At 34.0% G+C, this 17981-nt stretch overlaps 1 non-coding gene across 1 annotated transcript; it reads right to left on the bottom strand.

The window, feature by feature from the left end:
* Positions 1 to 63: 63 nt before the first annotated feature.
* On the bottom strand, positions 64 to 135 carry TRNAP-AGG. Its single transcript has one exon. It is a non-coding gene; the product is annotated as a tRNA-Pro (tRNA).
* Between the last annotated feature and the right edge of the window lie 17846 nt (positions 136 to 17981).

Raw genomic sequence — 17981 nt, 5'->3', positions numbered from 1 at the left:
TGTTATAGTCTTTCGTTTTTTATATAGAAAATAAAATTCTAGTTTAAATGAAATAAAATATTTGGGGCATTCCGAGAATTGAACTCGGGACCTCTCGCACCCTAAGCGAGAATCATACCACTAGACCAAATGCCCTTTGTTGGTGCTATTGTCATTGTTTTTATTTTGAGCGTTATTGATGTTATAAATATTAGTAAGAGTTAATTTCATTTTTGTCCTAGATTTACAGGTGGCAATCAAATTTAAGTCATTTTTTATTAGAACATCTACTTTTAGTCCTAGTATTATTGTTACATGATCATTTTTGGTCATTTATCAACAAAACAGTTTAAATATCGTTAAATACAAGGGTATTTCGTCCTTCAATTATAGATTATTTAAAATAAATAAACATAAAAAATATAGATGTTCAACCTACTTTGTATAAAAAAGATTGAAATATCTTTGTATTTATCGATATTTCAACAATTTTGTTGAAGGAGAACTAAAAATGGTCATGCCACAATAATACTATAAGACTAAATGATGCTGTTCTAATAAAAAAGGACTAAAAGTGAATTATCACCTATAAATCCAGGACCAAAAATTGAATTAACTCATATTAGTAAATTTAAATTTTATAATGAAATGATAAAATTTTATTGGCTGAATTGCTCAACAGACCGGGCCAAATGCTGGTGCACACAGATTTGCTCACTTTAAACATAATCTCTATACTCTCGGCAAATTATGCAGTGAGCACGTGCTCACCATGCACAGGGTGCGCACGAATTTATATCCATAATTTCTATACTGTAGATCCATAATTTCTAGAATCTCGGTGAGCTAAATTTATATATACTTTAGATTCTAATTGTTGAACCATGTTTTCACAAATCAGTGCAGTATAGAAATTATGGATCTACTGTATTTAAATTATGGATCCTACAGTTTTAGAAATTATGAATAAGTATAACTTTTAGCTCACCGAGAATGTAGAAATTATGGATTTACAGTATAAAAATTATGAATCTACAATATAGAAATTATGGATCTACAGTATAAAAATTATAAATCTACAGTATAGAAATTATGGATCTACAGTATAAAAATTATGAATCTACATTATAGAAATTATGGATCTATAATATAGAAATTATGGATATAAATTCGTGTGCACCATGCAAAATGAATACATGCTCACAGCATAACAATTATATATTCTCACTATCAAAATTCGAATCTTAATCTCTTCTTCCAAATATTGTTTATTGAACCATTGAGCTAAACACGAGCAAACAACTTATTTACAATTCTTCAAGTTAGAAAGCGGGGTCTAAGAGGGCAATGAACTTGACCTTTCGAAGGTGTGAATATACTTATCATTTTTCAAGAATACAATCGAACAACGAGGACACGCGTCCAGCAACATTGTTCCAACAGCTGTCAAAGTCTTAGGTGTGAAGTTAAGGTTCTCTGCAGACCAAAAAAAGGTTTGTATGCATCTTTTTTGACTTGTTTTTGTGTCACTTTCTCTGAAGCTGTGTGCTGTGAGGTGGTAGTCATTATCATTGGCAACTCCTGAGATTGAGTTTTAGTCGCACATAATATGTATATATATTTCGTAAGGGTTTTTATTTTCTACAGATTATGGCGACGTTTGTCCATTGGATAAAATAAATAAAATATGATACTTGTCAAGTGCCATCTTTGAAGATTTTGGATAATAATAATTTTGGGCGTAATTTGGCATATTTCTATTCGATGCCGATATATAGTAGTATGCTTTGGAATATTTTGATTTGATGTCGGGTGGTACACCTGGATGGTTGCATATTTCTATATTGTTATTTAATTGCTGTAAACCCGAAGATGCGTGCTGGACCACAAAATCAACGTAGATTGTTCATACTTAATCGATTCAAATGGAGATTAGAGCATCCACTATAATAGATTATTCCAAATTGTTCAGAATGAATTCTTCCCAAACAATAAGGAGCAAAGATAATGTGGGAAGGAGATAATTGAAAGAGAATTCGTCTCCAAGTTGTTGAGATATTTCTCTTCCCAGGGAAGAAAAATATCAGAGAGCATTGGCTGTTGTGCGCGTTTCGCGCAGAGCAGCCGCCCACACGGGCGCGTTAGGCGCGCCTAACCATACCTTATATATATATATATATATATATATATATATATATATATATATATATATATATATATATATATATATATAAACTTCAATTTTTTTTTATTATTTTTTTTATTTTTATTTTTTTTTTCTCCCCTCCCACATTCTCTTTCCTAATCACTCTTACATTCTCCCCACGGATAAAGATGCTCTTAGAACCTTGCGATTATCAAGCTAATCATCCGACCAACTCGAGTGATCAACATTATTTTGTCTTGTACTTATAATTTGTATGTTTATTAATTGGTATGGGATGAGGGTAATACTTTTCATTGCTACAAATCTAAAATTACCACTCCCTATTACTAGCAGTAGTCACTCTTTAATTTTTTTTTTTTTTTAAAAAAAAAAAAAGAGAAGAAGAAAATTTTTGTATTGTCATAGATTACATGTGAATTAACTGACAATAAAATTGAGTTAATAATAAATTCTACGTATCTAATAAAAACGGAGAGTGACTAATGGTAAAGGAGTGGATTATATAGAGGTGTCTAGAATGCATGGTTCTTAAGATAATATTGTATAGTAGTTGGAGTTTTGTATAAAACAAGCTAGAAAATTAAATTAAATGCAGCATCAAACTTCAGCACTTATTGTGCTACAATATAATTATGCTAAATGTTCAAGTCTTTGCATTTAATAACATCAAAAAGTTCTCATTTTCTCTTGACGTCATATTTCTGATCTTTTATTTAAAGTATAAAAACACGTGGTTGATTAACTTTTTTTTTTTTTTTTTGAAAAGATGTGGTTGATTAACTTAAACTAAAAGTTTAAATTTTTAGCAAAATATACAATAAAATATTGGGTGTGTTTAGTTGGTGGGTGTAGGAATCAGTGAGCTGAGCTAGGGTTGGATGATAAGTATGTTCATGAAGGTTCTAATGGAAAGGAATTGAAAACGAAGAGAAGAAGAAGTGTTGTTACTGTTGTATTGAGAGAGGCAGAGAGAACAGTACATATAGACAAGAGAGGCAAAGAGCAGTTATAACTGCCAGAGAATAGAAGAAAAGGAAATTACAAAATTGTCCTTCTATACTAATTTTAGAGTAAACCTGCCTTCTTCTGTATCAGCAGATGAATTGGTGAACTCTTGCCTCATTCCAGTCTTACTCATGGTGATGGCAGCATTGGTGGATGCTTGGTTAACTTGGCTTCCTTGGTTCTGGTTTTGCAAGAGAGAAACCAGCTTCTGAAACTGGTCAGCAAACAATCCTACATCTGCAACTTGATTCACAGAGGGGTTGAAACCATGCTGACTGTCCTGATTGTTTTGGTTCTGCTTGTACTTAGATTTATAACCAGGTATCCAACCAGGGGGGGTACCCATGTTTCTTAAAGCACTTATCTATGGTATGGCCATTCATTCCACAATATGTACACTTAGGCACATTTTTCCCTCCATAACCATTAAATTTCTTCTTAATTATTATTTGAGCTGGTCATTGCCACAACATTCTGATCCTCCCCAATTTGGTTTTGAACAGCATTAGATTGAACAATTTCAGAGGCCTTGTAGCTACTGGAACTATTGAGCTTTCTTTCCAGCTTCAAAGCCATATTAAGAGCTTTTTCCATACTAGGCAAGGGATCCATAACAAGTGCACCATATTTTATGCTTTCATATTCATCATTTAAGCCATCTAAAAACCTAATCACTTGATCATCATCCCTATCCTTTTTAACTTTGCTCAAAAGTGTGCAATTGCATCTAGGTGTACACTCACAGACAGGTAATGGTCTAACAGCTTTCAATTGTTCCCAAAGAGCATTACGTTTGGTGAAATACTCATTAATTGATAGATTACCTTGCACACTTCTGTAGATCTCATTCTGAATCTCAGCGATCTTGTGTGGATCTGCCTGAGAATACCTCTTCCTCAAAGCACTCCAGATGTCTTCTGCTATCTCAAAATATAGCACGCTCTCAGCGATGGATGGACTGAGTGAACGTAAGATCCATGCGCAAACAATATCATTGCACCTCTTCCAAGTCCCGTATCTAGCATCTAATTGGGCTGGACAAGGAATTGTACCAGTGGCGAAGGCAAATTTGTTCTTCACGCCGAGTGCTATCTTCATGGACCTACTCCAGGTTGCATAATTGCTCTCAGTGAGGGGAGGAGAGACGAGTATGGTGTTTGGATTCTCTTTTGCGTGAAGATACAAATGATCGTCCAGTTCATCTATTCTGTAAACTGGACTCTGATTAGCTTGGATCTGACTAATCGGAGTTGTTGCTCCTGCTGTGCTGCCAGCAGGATTTCCTCCGGCGACATTGCGATCCATAGTTACGGCGGCTGCGTAGCTGAATGGAAGCTCTGATACCATGTAGGAATCAGTGAGCTGAGCTAGGGTTGGATGATAAGTATGTTCATGAGGTTCTAATGGAAAGGAAAACGAAGAGAAGAAGAAGTGTTGTTACTGTTGTATTGAAGAGAGGCAGAGAGAACAGTACATATAGACAAGAGAGGCAAAGAGCAGTTATAACTGCCAGAGAATAGAAGAAAAGGAAATTACAAAATTGTCCTTCTATACTAATTTTAGTCCTTCATCAGTGGATTTTGCCCATAGGAATGGGTATGAAAGTGATTGTTGTTGTTTGGTTGATAGGTTTATAGAACACTACTATGGGTTTCGAATACCCCATCAATTGAAAAACCCATACCCAAATAAAATAAGGGTTTCATTCCCTTATTCATTCTCAAGCACTACTATTAGTAACCATTTCCATTCCACCATACTACCAAACATGTTAAGTACTTTCACCAAAACCCATTACCATTACCATTACCAAGTATTTGATACCCATTCCGATTTTGATTCCTATGTGCGAACCAAACACACCCATTATATTGAGAAGAAAACATTGTCCAATATAATAATCCCGTGAAGGTATGTTATAAAATTCAAAAGCACCTACAACCATGGTTGCAGTAGGCGCTAGGAGCTAGTCGGGCGCCTGGGCAGCGCTTAGCGTTTAGGCGGAATCTAGACAGCGCTAGGCGGGCGCCAAAAAAATAGTGGGAGACTTGCAGTTTGACAATTTTAATGAGGCTATTTTCAACATTCAATCTAATAACACACCCAAATAAATGAAATAATGATAATTTATAAGTCATAACATCAAAATAATATTAAAAAATAAAAATACTCAAATACTTCAATCATCAAAGATTTAAAGTATCAAACTAGTCTACAGACGGCTGGACCAGACGACATCGGACGAAATCGGCCGACTCAGCCGAGTTGACCAACTAGGCCGATTTTGACTGATTTCACCGCCTAGCCGACTGCCTAGGTGTCCGGTCGATTTTTGGACTCCTAATAGTGAAAGCGGAACGGCCTAGGGGTGCCTAGCGCCTAGGTGGCCGCTTAGGCGCCGCCTAGGCCGATTTTTACAACCGTGCCTACAACCCAACATTCCTTTTATTTATTTATTGATTGATTTATTTATTTTTTGGCAATGTTGCTTTTAATTTGACCCTTAAATACCAAGTTTCATGGTAGGTTTGGTTCAAAAAAATTCATCCGAGTTGATTATGTATCTCATTAATTTTCTCATAACAATAATATATACTTAATTTTATCTCACTATTTCTCATATTATTGTTACTAGACCATTATACATTGAACCAGTTTCGTATTTACACTCAAAAGTTATGAAAAAGTGAAAAACCTAATTCCAAACATACTTAGGGAATAATTAAAATTTACAAAACACCATTATTTTAATAACCAAAAGTACGTTGTAGCTAGCTAGCTTGTCCATCATATCCCTGTTTCATATATGCTTATTAACTATATTCTCCACGAGAAATATGTTATTTTGTCTTGTTCGACGTGTGTTCTACACATAATTAACGAAATGAAAATGCAAATTAAAGGCAATTGAGGTCGCTTTCTAAAACAAGAAAGAGTTGTATGTAATGCGCGGCTGACTGTCATATATTATCATGCATGTGGTGCACTGGTGCACTATCAGCAGTGCAATGGTAGGAGGAATGTGTGCCGACCGTGAAGCATGCACTCTCCATATTACGTGTGTCTTCGTCCTAGAATTCTCACTTCCTCGGATCGTACGAACTCATCCACCACTGGACAACAAACCTCATCTCCCAAGGCCGTTTTCATGCTAGCTGTTCCATCGAATCTCACTAACGTTTCCATGCCATGACTTATAATGCCTTATTTTTCTTTTTGGTGGAGAGGTATCGGAAGCTTGTAGTCATTACTAAAGGGTGTACACGAGATAAATCTTATCTTGTGACCAGTGATGGAGTCAGAAATTCGATTGAGAGAGGGGGCGAAAAAGTACAGACGGACAGTAAAAACGAACATTAAAACAAAAGAGATAATTTTTTTTTAAAAAAAAGTAATAAATTACCTTCCAGTAAAGGTGAAACATTAAAATAAAAGTGATAATTTAAAAAGAAAAAGTAATAAATTACCTAAGAAATATAGTTGTAAATATTGTTGGATATGAGCGAAAATTAAAATACATCGAAACTTTATAAATATAGTAATATGTGTGTGTGTGTCTGTGTGTGTGTGTTAAATATTACATTTAAAATGCTATGAAGCCATAGGGGAAGGAGTTAAAAAAAACTATAAAATTATTTTGATGTCAAAGGATTCAAAGCCTTAACCTTTGTTATTGTCAAACATATGCCTTGCCAACCAATCTAACTCATCTCTTGTGACATTTAATAGTTTTTTACACTAATACTAAAACCTATACTATATATACATACAAAAATTATATATGGAGGGGGAGTGGGGTGAGGGGAGCAGCTGCCCCCCTTTGGCTCTGTCCTTGTTTGTGACCCTAACGATAAACCCTAGCCAGCAAAGGTACCTCGTGTGGTTCTTTGTAAAGTTAAACTGTGTTTGGAAGATCTCATGCGATGAGCTTGATTAAAAAGGTGTTGGAAAAAGTCAAACTTTTGACATTTAAGTATAAAAATTATGTTTTACCTAATTAGTTTGCTATTCATTACGGGACAAAAGTGTTATGAATTATTGTGCTTAAGGCCGGTTCAAAGTAAATATTTGTGGAGTATAAAACTAAACCTCCTGATTATAGTGTAATGTGTTAGTGGCGCGCGCACAAGACAAAGGGCACTTTGATTGACCGATGACTAATTAATTATGTAGGCGATGCAGACAAAACTTGTCCAAGTTCTTCACCATCATCAGTAGGTTTTGCGTAATTTGTCAGTACGGACAACTCCGTTGATACTTAAATGGTAGATTAGATTCAAAGATGTAAAATTAATACTTAACAGCTGCATTGTGAGAATTACACACAATGTGACGATCCCTTTGTCCTCCTGTTTAAGAAACCGCTGAGTTATCATAAGTACTCATCTACCGTCTTGTTGATCAGATCAGGATGAGGGGCCTTTGGGACAAAAGTTTCGTATTTAGTGGGCATGGTTTTACTTAATTTAGGGTTGGACTTTTGGTTTTGAATGTAATGCTTTGTAGCCATTGTTAGTGGGGTTTAATAATTACTCGTTAGTGAGTTAATAATTGAGTATTACTATTTGAATGAAATTTGTATAGACATGGTTTCATCTTATTACACGTAGTACTTGGGGGTTGACTTTATTACTTGACATCTCTACGATAAGTTTGACTAGTTAGTCACTGCCAATTAATACCTCTACCATTTTCATTTTAGCTTTTAATTTAGAAGAAAGTTTTTCATTACTATAACTCTATAAGTATTAGAATTAAACGCTTACCAATATGTCAAAAGTTATACCTAGTAATGAAGATATAATTTTCTTTATTCTGATATACCAATTATTAATATCAAATGTTTTACTACTATGCTAAAAGTTAGAACTAGTAACGAAGACGTAATTTTATTTCTTTTATAATTGCATAACTGTCAATGCCATATTTTAATAGTAGAATGCTAGATTTGACAGTTGACCCTCTAAATCTTCGCTCAACAATATGTATGACAATATTAACACATACAACATCATGGTATAATAAATATACCAATACACTTATAACATTCATCTAGGTACAAGTTAATTTAGGACACATAAATTAATGAGACTAATAGTTTCTTTGGCAACATAGAAAATGTTTTATATTAACGCATAAGTTGACAAAGTAGTAGTTGTTACATTATTTTAGCTTTTTTTTTTTTAATTTTGAATTTATTTGGTTCAGTTTATTATGCAAGATTTTTAGTTGTGTTTTTTGTTTGCTGGACAAGTATATATGTTCAGCTTTTTTCATGTTTTAGAAGCAGTTCTTCTCTTCATGTTAATATAAGAGATTTATTTCTTCTTCTATTTTTTTATCCTGTAGAATTCTAATATGGTATCAGAACATTAAAACTGCTTCCTGTCCCCCCTTAAAACAATGGCTGAAATAGGTTCTCAAACTTCATAACAGCAACAAGAAGGAAACTTACAAGCTGCAGCTCCTACGCGTATTGATGCAACGGAATCGGCTAGTCCTTATTTTCTACAAGTACACTCCGGGGAGAGTCCCTCTTTGGTTTTAGTCTCGACTCTATTAGACGGTGGAAACTACCATGCATGGAGTCATGCAGTGAAGATGGCGTTGCTGTCTAAAAATAAGCTTGGGTTTGTGTACGGTACCATTAAGGTCCCTAACAAAGCTGAAGCTCATTATACGGTGTGGGAAAGGGCAGAAAACATGGTCCTTTCGTGACTTTTACGGCCAGTTGTTCCTGAAAATGCCCAAAGCATGCTATGGCTTGACACCGCGTATAATGTATGGGAAGACTTGAAGGAGCGTTTTTATGATGGTGATATATTTAGAATCACTAGTATTCAACAAGAAATTTTAAGTATTAAACAGGGTATCGAGCAGTTTGTTAGTCAATATTTTACAAAATCCAAACATCTATAGGATGAGTTACTTACACTTAGACCATTGCCTTATTGCCTGTGCAATCCGAATTGTAATTGTGGATGCCTTGATAAAATAAAAGAGCATCACCATATGGAGCAGGTTACTACCTTCCTTAGAGGATTGAACAAGTGTTATTCTTTTGTAAAATCACAAATCATGCTTATGAAACCACTCTCGACCGTTGGAAAAGCGTGTGCTTTCACGGCTGGAAATTATGGAATTTCCGACCACCTGAAAGTGATCTTAAATCAATTCGAAAGTAAAAAGTGGTCGGAAATAGCAACAAAGGTTTTTCCGAATACCAAAAGTGGTCAGAACAAGGCTTTTTGACGTGATTTAAGATCATTTTCAGGTGGTCGGAAATTTCAAAATTTCCAGTAGTGTTTAGTGCAACAACAAGAACAGGAGGTCATGCGCACTAGTTAGAGTGAGGCTACGGGGAAGAGTGCCTTTCTTGCGAGAGGGTGTGCAAGGCAATTTCATCTTATCGCAAGTAGGGGGGAAACCGATTTGCCGTCATTGTAATTTTACTGGTGCCACTCATCATATTGTTGATGGTGTTGATTATTTTTTGGATTTTCATGAAGTTTCTGATATGCATGTTTTATTACCGAATGGGAATTATGCCAGTCTTTCATATGAGTTCAGTATGATTAATTTATGATATTATTCTACATGGCATTTTATGTGTGCCGAAGTTTGAGTTTTGTTTGATTTCTGTGAGTCGATTAACAAAGACTATGAGTTGTTCTATGCGTTTTTATGATAACCTTTGTGAGATACATATTGAGACAATGCGGAAGACAATTATATTGGTTTTGTTGGCTCAACCTGCTTGAATTTAACTAGGCCAGTGAGATTTAGTCCAAATAATAACTAGGCAAATAATTAATTGATCCATTTATTTAACACCACTCAAAGAAAGACGAGAGAGACAGAGCTAAGCTTGAGAGAGAGAGATCAGGAAAATATCTTTCGAATAAAAATTCGAAATATATTCTCTGTCAAAACTAGGTCGACCAACATGTGCATTTTTTGTTGGCTTTATTTTCTTTAAATAAATAACCAAATACTGAAAAATTAAAAAACGACCGAGTTTTTATATTATGCACAGCAGGTTTTTGGTGAAAGGTAAACATTCTACATGGACTTTGCTCCAGCATTTAACGGTAGAGAAGGGATGATATTTAACCAATGTGGCAAAAAACGTTAGGCGCCCCCTAGGCGACAAGGGGGCGCCTAGGCGTTGATTGTTTTTTTTTTTTAATTAAAAATAAAATTAAAAATTAAAAAATTTTAAAATTTAGTAATAAAACATAAGGTTTTCAGTGTTATTTCTTAGAAACTATTTACGAAAGTGGTTGTAAAATTGTTCAAAAGATTGTTTAAACCATCTAAATACATAAAAAAAAAACCCTAAAATTAAGAGCTAAAGAAGCATTTTTTTTTGAGAAATTAGTGGACCAAACCGCCTTTGGCAGTGTATAGATCTCGAAGAAATACGCAATTTGAAAAAAAAATTTGTCCAAATCGGACAACCGAGTCAAAAGTTATACCTTCCGAAACTTTTCCCACATTTTCAACAAAAAAAAAAAAAAAAAAAAAATCCCCCGAACCGGCCGGTTAGGCTGTCTAGGCGGCCAGCCGCGGAGGAGGCCGCCGAGGCCATTCCTCGCGGCGGCCTCCCACCGCCTAGCGCCTAGGCGCCGATTAATCGGCGCCTAGGCGCGATTTTTACAACATTTTAACTAAGCTTCTACTGATCTTATTTTAGATGATATTAGATATTATCAAGATATCATGTGTGGTTGGGGCAACCCAAGCGAATGAGACACACAATTAATTTGATAATAATTACGGAGTATATATACGACTCTAAGTTTGACTCCTGAAGAAAGTTTGACATACTTTCGATACCCTATTTTAGGTTACATATGACATGATTTTGAATTTCGACACACCTATATATTGAAGCACAAAGAGTCAATATCCTAATTGGAATTCGAATCTGTAATCTCTCGCTTGACCACAAGATTTTTTGCTTCTTCATATATATATATAATACAGCAATAATTATGAGACCCGTCAACCCACTTGAGATAGGTTAAGGCAAAAGAAAATCAACTTGAATTGCTGCAGCTGCAACTAGCTCTAGTCAATAATCCCACAAAGCATCATCAACACAAAAGCTTAAACACGCAAGTTTGTCTGATCTATCTCAAAGACATCAACTCCCAACAACAGACAAACTCCACTAAGGTTGGCACATAACAACATGAGCCTCACCTTCAACTAATTGTTGATATTATATATGACCCCTAGTTTGTTTGTCATGACCTACAAATAAATGTAGCTTAGCGGCTGCGTGTAATTAAAAATAAAAAATAAAAATGCAACCCTTAGTGCAAAACGACATGCCATCTATTTCTAATCAACGTCTTTTCAGTTTTGAAAATGCACAAAAAATTTGGTGATTCTCGTCCCTATTAATCCCATCAAAATCGTCAAAAAATCCCAACAATCTCCATGAACAGCAAAATAAAAGCTAATGCGTTCAATAGATGTGGTGTTAGGCAACTCTCCCCTACCTACCTATATAATTCCCTTATACTCCTTTTTTTTTTTATTCTTTTTTTTTTCTAAGAATAATGAGTATAGAATACTATACGTTTAATTTTATTTATATATATATATATATATATATATATATATATCTATTATATTATATATATATATATACTAATAAGAGCCCAAGAGAGTTAGGCCTATAATGGGTAGAAAAAATGGCGGTCACAGATTTTAATCAAATGAATGGCTCAGATTAATTAAAAGATTGATCAGATTTAAATTTTACACTAAAATTTCCTAAAATACCCACACACCGTTACTAATTCCGTTACAGCACGTTTGGTTCACGGAATGAATTTGGAGGGAATAGGAATGCTATTCCACATGGGATGGAATAGGTAAGGAATAGAATATGAATTGTATTCTGTTGTTTGGTTGGCTGAAGGAATAGACTTTAGTAATTGTATTCCAGTGTTTGGTTGGTTAAAGGAATAGAAATGGAATAGGTTTTAAAGACATAAATACCCTTATACATAATAATAATAATAATAATAATAATAATAATAATAATAATTATTATTATTATTATTATTATTATTATTATTATACAAATACATATTTATTTTTATATTTATTTTCTCACTTATCCCACATCGGTTGGAGAAGTAAGGAATGGAGCCTTGAGGCTCCTATAAAAGGAGCCTCAAGGCTCCATAATTTCAATTGCAATGCTCATCCGCTAGGTAAGCTTGCAATGCCCATCCGCTAGGCATGCAGATGAGCAGACTACTTAATTTAAGAGCCAAGGCTCCAACCAGGACTATGTGGTCTAATGGTACCCGGGTTGGACTTCCATTTGGAAGATTGTAAGTTCGAGCCTCAGTGGAGGCGTTATTAGCTCTTTGTGTTTCAGTAGGTTGAGAAAGTATATGAACAGATACTACAATGTAATAGAGCTAGTAGCATTCAAAAAAAAAAAGAGCCAAGGCTCCATAATTAAGGAGTCTTATACAGTTATTTTTTTTATTTACATATATATATATATATATATATATATATATATATATATATATAAACTGTCAAGGCCGGTGTTTTGAGAAAATATTTTTCTTTTCTCAAAATGCCCATTGCAAACGCTACAAAATGTGTGTGTGTGTGTGTGTGTATATATATATATATATATATTTATTGATGGATTGATGGATAAAAATTATAATTAATTAAATATATATATTTATATAATACACTATATTTATTAAATAAATATAAATATTATATAATGTGCAAAGGGTATTTTTGGTATTTGTGATATAAAAGCTATTCCCAAGGGCATGGGAATAGCTAATACCAAGGCCCCCCCTAGGAATGGCTATTACCCCTGCGAAGGTAATAGCTCATTCCTAGGCATGCTATTCCCTTGGCAAAATGATCCAACCAAACGATGGAATAGGTCTATTCCAAGGAATGTTATTCCATTCCTGACCTATTCCATGAACCAAACATGCCATTAAAATTTTAAGAATTGCCGTTAGTTCACCGTTAACTTACTTATTGATTTCAATAAAAAAATGTCTTAGGTTCGAACCTCATCCCAATCAAAGTTGGCATAATTAGTACTCTATTTTACTCTTATTAAATCATATAAATAATAATTTAGTAGTTACAACAAAAAAATAATACATATGCATTTCTTTAATTTAGAATTATGTGTCCACAATGCCTTTATTCAAAAAAAAAAAATTTATTCATTATCAATCAATTAAATAAGAGAAATAATTTTATTAGTTATATTGTCTTTATTTTTTCTTCAATATAAAAATTCTTTATATTCAAATTTATTAATTGTTTATATTCGCTACATTATCCTTACAATGTCTTTATTCAGTGAAAAAAAATTTATTAATTATCAATAAATTAATTAAAAGAAATATTTTCATTAGTTATATTGTCTTTATTTTTCTCAAATGTAAAAATTTTTACATTCAAATTCATCAATTGATTATATTCACTACATTATCTATTATCTTTTTTGTGCACTATTTTTATAATTAAATATCAAAGTTATAATAGAAAATAATGCTATATATATTTATTTACCAAGTATTTTATTAATACCATGAAAAAATTAAAAAAATATAATTAATAAAGTCAACCATATTAACTACTTGAGAGATTTTGTGACAACGAGAGTATTCAAATCACACAACAAATTGAAGTGAGAACTACCTCGCAATGTCCTTGTTTGACAATCAGCAGTTAGCGGTTAACGTTAGCGGATTATACTAGCGGATTTGACCAGCGAATTTATTTAATTATTAACATTGGGTAGAAAAATGACCGCCAAATTATTAAATCAAATGAATGGTTCATATTGTTCAGGTTTTAATTTTTTCTTTTAAGATTTTCTAATTTATCCTTAATTATATGATTATCCATTTAACTTTTCCGTTAATTCACCGTTAGTCTAAGTCTAATATTAAAGTCTAATATAGAATTATAACTACACCATTAATCTAATTCTAATATTAAAGTCTTAATAGAACTTAATCACAAATCCTAATGTCGAAATCTCCTCAAACAATATTAGTATATATTTAATATTTTATGTCCTAATTTTTATTTGTTCTCCCTTATGTCCCGTATTTGGTTTCAACGATACCTATATAATTATTTTATTGACAATTATAATCAATCTTGACTATATTATCTTGCATTTGTAAACTTAGAATTACCTATTTAACCCGCACGGGCTTAGCTCAATGGTTTAGTGGGTAGTATTTGGGAGAAAAGACGAAGGTTTGAACCTCGGCGGCGGCAGTGCGGGAATTATGTCCAAAGTGGGCAGATTCCTTGTGCGTAACAGCATTTGGCCCTGTCTGTTGAACCATTGAGTCACCGTGATTTACAACTTCACACAATGCTCTGTCGGGTCGGAGTGTGGGGGGCCCTTGGGGTTGGGGACTCAACCTTTGGGAGAAGAATTACCTATTTAAATACGCAAATTCAACCTTCAATTATCTATGCATGAACAATTTCAATATAATCCTGTCTGAATATACTTTAAAGTAGTTATTTAAAAAAAAAAAGAATTGGGCATTATCCTAATCACGCAATGCGCGTAAAAAACTAGTATATAGAATAAAGTTCAAATGCCGCGGGGTCTTCCCGTGCGGCGGTGCGGCGGAATTCCAGAATACACCAACAGTGTTAACAATATGCACCAACAGTATTAGAAAAACACACCACAATGAAATGCAATAAAACATCACAAAATACACAACAAACTCAAAAAAATACAGCATATAACTCACCACCCCCAATGGTGTATTTCTGAACAGTGTATGGTGTTTTTACTCACACCTAATGGTGTGTGTTTGGTGATGCAGGGCTCTGTTCACTCTGTTTTTTGTGGTGTATTTTCCTAACGTTGATGGTGCATATTTGTTGAACTATTGGTGTTGCCGCACTGTAAGACACTGCCGCACCTGAACTCGCCTATATATATATATATATATATATATATATATATATATATATATATATATATACTAGTTTTTAGTAGTTAGTAGTAGTAGTAGTAGTAGTAGTAGTAGTAGTACTTACTACTACTACTACTACTACTACTACTACTACTACTACTACTATCTTGATGACAGTAGCTTTCGTCAACTTGCTTGCTTCCTTTAGGTGTTGATCCCATCTAACAGCACGCCTCTCAGCTTCATCGATTTTCCCTTTCCCTCTATCTTGATTCATTCCTGCAATCAAAATTAATAAAACACTAGAAGATGTTTAGTGGGTTAGTGTGAATTTTTGTTTGGAAAGAGGACCTTTTTATAGATGCAAAAAGATGAATGTTGGTGTGAAGTTGTTTCCATAAGATTATAGCTTCAAGTGCTAAATCTTCTTTTTGGAATCTTGCAGATGGATTCCTTACATAAATCTTGTGTGCTAGATCATTTCGATCATTCCGATTTCATGACGTAGGGTTGCAAACCTACTCTCACATAGTGCTTTGGTGAGTATATCGGCTAGTTGATCTTCTGTATTGACATATTCAAGAGAGATGTCCTTCTTCTCAACGTGATCACGAATAAAGTGATACTTGGTGTCGATATGTTTTGTTCGAGAGTGTAGAACCGGATTATGTGGGATAGCTATAGCACTTGTGTTGTCACATTTTATGCACACTTCTCGTGCTATCACACCATAATCTCTCAATTAGTGTGTCATCCACAAAATCTGAGCACAACAGCTGCCAGCCGCAATGTATTCGGCTTCAGCTGTGCTAGTTGCAATAGAATTTTGTTTCTTGCTAAACCATGATACAAGTCTTCCCCCTAGGAACTGGCAGGTTCCTGAGGTACTTTTTCGATCAATCCTGCAACCAACAAAATCAGCATCTGAATATCCAACAAGATCAAAAGAACCTCCTTTCGGGTACTAAAGTCCTACACTTTGAGTCCCTTTAAGGTATCTTAGGATCTTTTTGGCAGCACTCAAATGACTTTCTTTCGGTTTTGACTGAAATCTTGCGCATACCCCAAGAGCAAAAGAAATGTCAGGTCTACTTGCTGTTAGGTAGAGGAAGGATCCAATTATTCCACGGAATTTCTTTTGATCCGCATCCTTCCCTTCGTTGTCAATTTCCATTCGTAGCGATGTGCTCATAGGAATTTTAACTGAGGATTTTCCATCAATCCCAAACTTTCGAATCAAAGTCTTTTGTATATTTGGCTTGATTGATGAATATCCCATCGGGACACTGTTTAACTTGTAATCCAAGGAAATAGTTTAATTCTCCCATCATGCTCATTTCAAATTTCCCTTGCATGGGATTTGTGAATTTTTCACATAGATCTGGATTCGTGCATCCAAAAATGATATCGTCAACATATATTTGTACAAGCAACACATGATCATCATTCTTGATTCGGAAGAGTGTTTTATCAACAGCTCCTTTCGTGAATCCACAATTTATAAGAAAGTATGATAGAGTGTCATACCAGGCTCGTGAAGCTTGTTTAAGCCCATATAGAGCTTTCTTTAGATGATATACCTTTTCATTCTCACAATCTATGGCGAAACCAGGTAGTTGTTCCACATAGACTTCTTCTTCTAGAAGGTCATTCAGGAATGCACTTTTTACGTCCATCTGGTATACTTTGAAGTCTTTATAAGCTGCATAGGCTAATAACATTCTTATTGCTTCAAGCCTAGCAACAGGAGCGAATGTTTCATCAAAATCAATGCCTTCTTCTTGACAATAGCCTTTAGCTACAAGTCGCGCCTTGTTCCTAACATATAGTAATCGTGATTAATTTTCAAATGTTTTCTTAAAGGAAATATAAATAATATTTGGGGTTGTGGTGTTATAAATATTATTTAAAAGTTTGGAACAAATATATTTTGATTGGGAAGATCTTCTGTTAAATTAGAAGAAGAGTTTTAACAAAAGTCTACTGTTTGTTAAAACTCTACTACAAAATCTAGTGCTTGTTAAAAATTTGTTGCAAAGTCTACTGCTCATTAAAAGTCTATGCAGTGTAAGTATTTCATTTTTCAGTATAAGTATTACATCTTCATCTTGACCTGACTGTAACGTTTTATCCGTTACTATTATTATAACATTAGGATAAGCAACACTAATAACCTAATAGCTAGACTACGATTATGATTACAAGTCTAGTTAGGGTTTAGGAGACCTAAAGACATACAACCACAATGATGGCCAGTGGTTATATAAGGTCATTAGTCCTCTCACTGCTCACATTACATACCTCATACACCATTATCTTGAGAGAGCTGAGTAAAGTAAGAGAAAAGATACTCGTGTTATCTCTGCAGCAGTCCGGATCGTCTCAAGAACTATGACTGGAGGTTAGTCGGTCCTGTATAACATATTATATGCATGTGATATATATTAAAGTCTAACACTGACCTGTCACACGGACAAAGTGTGACAATGATACATAAGGCGGTCTCACACAAGTTTTTATCAATTTTTTTTTTATTTAGATAAATGTTTTTAAAAGTCTATTTAACCATCTCTAAATTTTTATTACTTACTTGGGACCAACACAGTTTTTTTTTTTTTTTTTTTTTTTTTTGCAAACCAACTAATTAATTAAGAATAGGACTCTCACACCTACTCTAACTAGATTCCTATTATTACTAAATATTTATAATTCTAGATAACTAATTAAATAAGATATTATAATCATATTAGGTTGATGTTGCGATCATTCCATTGTTTTGAAGGAATTCGAATAATGTAAACATCATTATTAAGTTTAGCGGTAGACAGAAGCAATCTTGTCTCCAATGTTTTGAATAAAAT

The sequence above is a fragment of the Ipomoea nil genome, unplaced genomic scaffold (genome assembly GCF_001879475.1).
Source record: "Ipomoea nil cultivar Tokyo-kokei standard unplaced genomic scaffold, Asagao_1.1 scaffold0143, whole genome shotgun sequence".
NCBI lineage: Eukaryota > Viridiplantae > Streptophyta > Magnoliopsida > Solanales > Convolvulaceae > Ipomoea > Ipomoea nil.
This window is presented reverse-complemented; position numbering and strand designations above follow the sequence as displayed.